Source organism: Telopea speciosissima, chromosome 8, assembly GCF_018873765.1.
Source record: "Telopea speciosissima isolate NSW1024214 ecotype Mountain lineage chromosome 8, Tspe_v1, whole genome shotgun sequence".
In the NCBI taxonomy this organism is placed as follows: domain Eukaryota; kingdom Viridiplantae; phylum Streptophyta; class Magnoliopsida; order Proteales; family Proteaceae; genus Telopea; species Telopea speciosissima.
In genome coordinates, this window is record NC_057923.1 from 49478726 (window position 1) to 49484507 (window position 5782).

Genomic DNA, 5782 nt, shown 5'->3' on the forward strand with positions numbered 1-5782 from the left:
GTTCTCAATGGGATCGCTTTCAGCATCTGAAGTCCTAGGGTTTCTAATCGGTCAGGTGAGTGAACACCCACCTGCCTGCCCTGCCTTGCCCTGCCACTGCCAGCATGCATCCCATCCCTTCATCTACCAAACTTCCACGTCAAATCGAACATTCAAGAAAAGAAAAGTGAAGATAGGAAAACCCAAAGTTATACAGTTCAGAAGTAAAGACAAACCAGCACTAGCGTATTCCATAATACCAGCCCACTAAGACCATCACACATTTAACACACCCAGAAGAAAAGGGCAACTTCAAAGCAAGAACTGAAAACAAACAGCTAACAGGCAATCACAACAAAACAAAAAAACTCCCTCGTAAAGTTCCTCAGTGTTCCCAGAGTTACTAAAGAGAACCAGGAGATCTGAATTGGATAAATGCCAATATCTCCATGAAGAGCATCGAGAGGGGACAAGAAACCCGATTGAATGCCGAGAGAGATGAGGTCTGAGAGATCTTCTGAGCAACGAAACCGGATTTGCTGATGCCGGTGAAAAAGATAGTACCTTTGGCGTTCAATAGGGTCTGAGTGAAGGAAAGGGTTTGAGAAAGGTTGAGGTTCTTGAAGAAGAAATTCATGTATTCCTGCTGGCATTTGAAGAGATTAAGGAGTTCGTTAGAGTGTATTAGGGTTTGGGTCTTTTTGGGAGCTTCAAAAACATTGGAACTTTGGATCAAGAAACCCCATTTCTCTCTTCAGCTTCTGTTGTTGCAGAGAGAGACATCGCTGGGTAATTGTTTGAACTTGTTATGCAAGGAATAAAAGGTCCTATAGTGGTTTGGATCGATCCAGCAGTCCTAGGCGACAACAAATCTGGAATTTCAGAGCTGTCTGAGACCAGATGGATTCCATGGTGTTCCCTGGATACCTGCAACTCATCTTCCCCAAACGATTTGGGGAAAATGAATTGCAGGTTTTTTCTTTTCTTTTTCTTTTCTTGGAAGGGCAATTTTGTCTTCATATTTTTAACATTCGTAGTCATAAACTGACGGAATAGATGTATGTGTTAACGTTTGTATACCTCAGGGATATGCAGAATTTTTCAAAACTGAAGGGCATAATTATATTTTCATGATACCTCAGGGATGCTGTATGTAAATTATCCTTACTTAGACCATCCATAAAGGCATAAACCACTCAGGATTAATCCAATCCATCTAAGGCCAGTTTAAGTTATACTGTCATCCTCAAAGATTAAAATTACAATAAAAAATATCACACCTAAAAAATATCTTCCCCACAAGGCTTTAGCACAAAAGTCTAAGCACTTCCAAAGCTCTAACTATCAATCTGAAAATTTTAGTAATAATGGGGTGAGTGAAACTAGCTCAGGAAGTAAGTAGCTAACAACATACCATAAAATAACATATTCATCAATATGTTATAAAATCATAAATTAAAGATTCTTAGCCGAAGTCCAAAGATTTAAATATATTGGGTATGTGGCCTCAAACAAGCCTCCTATAATTGGTTTGCCAAACTCTCTTCGGTTCTTCTTGATATCATGTTTTCTCAATTCAAGGCAGATTATTCATTATTTACCTCATTTTCGTGGTTCTTCTTTTATGTATGTATTTGTTTTTGTCGATTACATCATCATCACATGCAATTATCCTACTTCAATCACCATTTTAAAGTTATTTCTTCACTCCAGATTTCACATAAAAGATTTAGATAAGTTAAAATATTTCCTTTGGATTAAGGTTGCCCATTCCAAACAAGATATCTTTCTCTCCCAACATAAATATGCCTTGGATATTCTTGCTAATATTCTTATATTTTGGCGGGCATCCTTGTGATTTTTCTATGGAACAGAATCTCAAACTCAAACCTGATGATGGTGCATTCGTACAAGATTTGGGCCACCTCTTATACCTTACCATCATATGGCTTGATATTTCTTATTTTGTCATTAAGACAACTTATGAGTTAGCCAAGAGAACCGCATTGGCAAGCTGCTCTTCCTGTAGTTCGTTACATCAAATCTTCTCTTAGCTTTGGCACTCTTATCATCATCCAGTTCCTTTATCTTACATGTCTATTGTGGACTAAAGCACTTGTTCCACTTTGAGGTGTTCCTTCACTGGTTATTGTATTTTCTTGATGTTAGTCCCATATCTTTGAAATCCAAGAAACAAAAAATGTTCTTGAGATGATCTATAGGGGCTGAATATCGTACTATGGCATTTGCTCCATATAAAATCACTTGGCTTCAATATCTAGTTCATGATCTTTGTGTATCTCAACACACAATCACACTCTATTGTGGCAATCAAACAACGCTCACTGTTTCTAGAATCAGAATCAGATTGGTCAATTCAGATAAGAATTGACCGTGACCAATTTCGATTCCGTCTGATGGGTCCAAGACCCTAGAATTGTTGAGTTTCAGATTTGAGGGTCGATTCTAGGATTTTTTGGGACCAATTCTGACTGATTTTGATATGACGAGGATTGAACCGATCCCCGATTCTGTGTTTTAAAATCTTGGCAACATTTCTAATCCCTTTTTACACAAAAGAATAAAACACATTGAGATCGATTGTCATCTCATTTGTGACAAGATTCGGGCTGACACCATCAAGACTGTGAATATTCCCTTCAATCATCAACTTGCGGATACCCTTACCAAAGCCTTAGGCAGGGATTAATTTCATTCTCTTATCCGTAAATTAGTTTGCTCCTCCAACTTGAGGGAGAGTATTTACCAATTTGAATTTTTCGTTAGTTACTGTATTGATATCAAATTTGTTTCCTTAGATTAAGGGGCCAACTCCCATTTCGGTTTATTCCTTAGCTAAGGAACTTGCTTTCACAAATTTTATAGATAATGAAATACAAACTACTGCAATTTTTATCCAACTACAAACTTGACAATCATTGGGTACTCTAAAGCCAAGCACCCTTGAGATCCAAGGATCCTCCCATGCTTTAATTTTCTCACCATTGCCAAATTTTCCAACACTAGCCATTGTTGGATTGTCTTCCAACTTGGAATGGATATTGAGGGCACTTTGATTCAAAAATATAATTTCCAAAATATTTTGCTCCAAAACCAATGCCCATGTAGAATTTTCATAAGTTAGTAACCGTCAAATCAATTTACTCAAAAAAGACTAATAATAATTTTGCATCTTTTCAACACACTATTTTTTTAAGGGCGCAAGAGATCTCTACTTGGTTGCATGGTCTCTACATAAGTGTCTGGGCCAATGGGTGAGTACACCTGGATATCTACCCAGGGGGCAGAAGCGTCATCTCACGGTGCCCTATGAGAAGGCGTAGAAAACATCACCAAATAGAGATCTTTTTCCCTTTTTTAAGATACTGCAACCCATTGTTGGATTGTCTTCCAAGTTGGGATGGACGTTGAGGACACTTCGATTCAAAAATATAATTTCCAAAATATTTTGCTTCAAGACCAATGCCCATGTAGAATTTTAATGTTAGCTAACCGTCAAACCAATTTACTAAAAAAAGCTAATAATAATTTTGCACCTTTAAACCCCTAAACCCTAATCCAACCCATTCTTTCTTGAAGAGACTTGACAATAATTGAAAGCCTTGTTCTTCTAGAACTGAGATTCTCCTCTCTCTAGAAAGTGGATTGCTGCTTATCATATCCAACTACCTAATTAAGGTTTTAAGAAGTAGCTGAGTTTGCATTGTGGAGATTGGTATCAATAATTGAGGTATTAATTTTTATAGAAAATGAAACATTACTTAGGCAAGACAAAGACCAAGGATCAACAGTTCTTGCCAAATCCCAACCACTCCAATTGATCATACCCTTTGTTCATATTTGGAGGAGGTAGTTTTCCTTCACCTACCGTGAATGAGGTATTTCTTCACTGATACTTATACTGTCATGGTTTGGGTGTCAAAAAGTAGGAAGAGGGTATTTCGAACATTCAACTAGTAAAAGGGATGCCGGGGGGGGGGGGGGTGGAGAGTAATAATGACCTTAAGATTTTAAGTGAACCAAGATAAAACCAAATACCGACTATGTCATGCCAACAATGTGTGACCACTCCACGTGCTCATATGCTTTGTTCATATTTTGGAGGAGGTAGTTTTCCTTCACCTACCGTGAATGAGGTATTTCTTCATTGATTCAATTAATAAAGGGGGTTTCAGGCCAACAACTATCATATGCTTTGTTCCTATTTTGGAGGAGGCAATTTTTCTTCAACTACCATGAATGAGATATTTTTACATTGATACCCATATTATCACATAGAATGGGTGTCAAAATGTAGGCCAGAGGATGGTATTTTGGACATTCAACTATAAGTAAAAGGGAGGAGGGGGAGTAATAATGGATTTTAGCCTTTTAGGTGAACTAGTAAAATTTTCTCCTATTTTTTAATAACCTTGAAATCATTTTAATAGATTAATATACTTCCACCAAGGTTTCATTGTTAGGCATTTTAGGTGAACTGGGAAAATTTTCTCCTATTTTTTAATGACTTCGAAATCATTTTAATAGGTGAATATACTTCCACCAAGGTTTCATTACTAGGCTCATAGACAAGGGGACAAAAAAAGATTTAAGGATCTCATAATCTCTTACTTGTTCAGAAGTCTTAAACATCTCTTCCAAATCATTGATAAAAACAAGGACTGAGTTTTCTTTAAGCCACATAAAAGGGAATTTTGACCGTTGCCTTTGGATGGGCAAGAGAGGGTATCACACATAGGGGTGTAAATGAATAGTCGAAATCCATTTTCGTATCCGTGTCCGTATCTATTTGGCACTATCCAAATCCGTCCGAAATCTAAACGGACGCGGATACGGATAGGCTATAGCTATCCAAAAAGCTATATTTTCATATAAACGGATAAAATATCCGATCCGTATCTATATCCGTATCCATTTAGCACTATCCGAATCCGTTCGAAAGCTAATCGGATGCGGATGCAGATATAGCACTATCCGAGTCGAATCCAATCCATTTACATCCCTAATCACACAACAACGGAAATATGTTCGACCATTCGTAAATAAAAGTGATAGTTTTAAGACCCTAAGATTTTACCGTAAAATTTTACTAAAAACTAAGGGGGTTTTTTTTTTTTTTCCTGAGGGGGAGAGTGGGGGTTGAGGATACTTTACTATGGTAGGGCCTACAGTATAATCAGATACTATAATAAGACTCTCTCTCTCTCTCTCTCTCTCTCTCTCTCTCATGAGTCTGAGTGACAGAGTCATGGATCCTACTTAAGTGGGCATTTAAGATGGAACAGAGGTGCAGGTTATAGTTGGTTAGAGTTGGTCCCATTCTTACTTAAATATATATATATTTTTTGGCGGGTGAAAAAACATTCTTAAAATAACTCTTAAAATAACAACAAAGGCTTTCAAATCCTCTTGGTGGTCCTCCCTTTGAGAATGATCCAATGCCAATCCTACGGCTTGTAACAAATGTACATAAATTATCTCTTAATTACTTACCTATAATTAATGTCTATTACCTACGTTACGTTAAATTACGTTACGTTATGTTACGTCACTATCAAACCAGCAGTTACTGCTTGGCAACATCCACGAACGATTCATGCGCGCAATCCCTCCCCCCCCCCCCCCTCCTCCCAAACAACAAAAAAGAAAAATTTATGATTCATTCCTACTTGATTTCTTCATTGGGAGGCGCCGACGAATAATAGATCTTTGAAGGCCTCTCGCTCTCTCTCTCTCAGTCTCTCACACTTCACTTCAAGAATTCCGAAAGCCGAAAAGGTGG

The 5782-nt window shown here is 37.7% G+C and overlaps 1 protein-coding gene across 1 annotated transcript in view; it reads left to right on the forward strand.

Annotated features, from left to right (window-relative positions):
* Positions 1-5782, forward strand: part of LOC122671463 (inositol 3-kinase) — a 34810-nt gene that overhangs the window by 11172 nt on the left and 17856 nt on the right. The window lies entirely within an intron of this gene.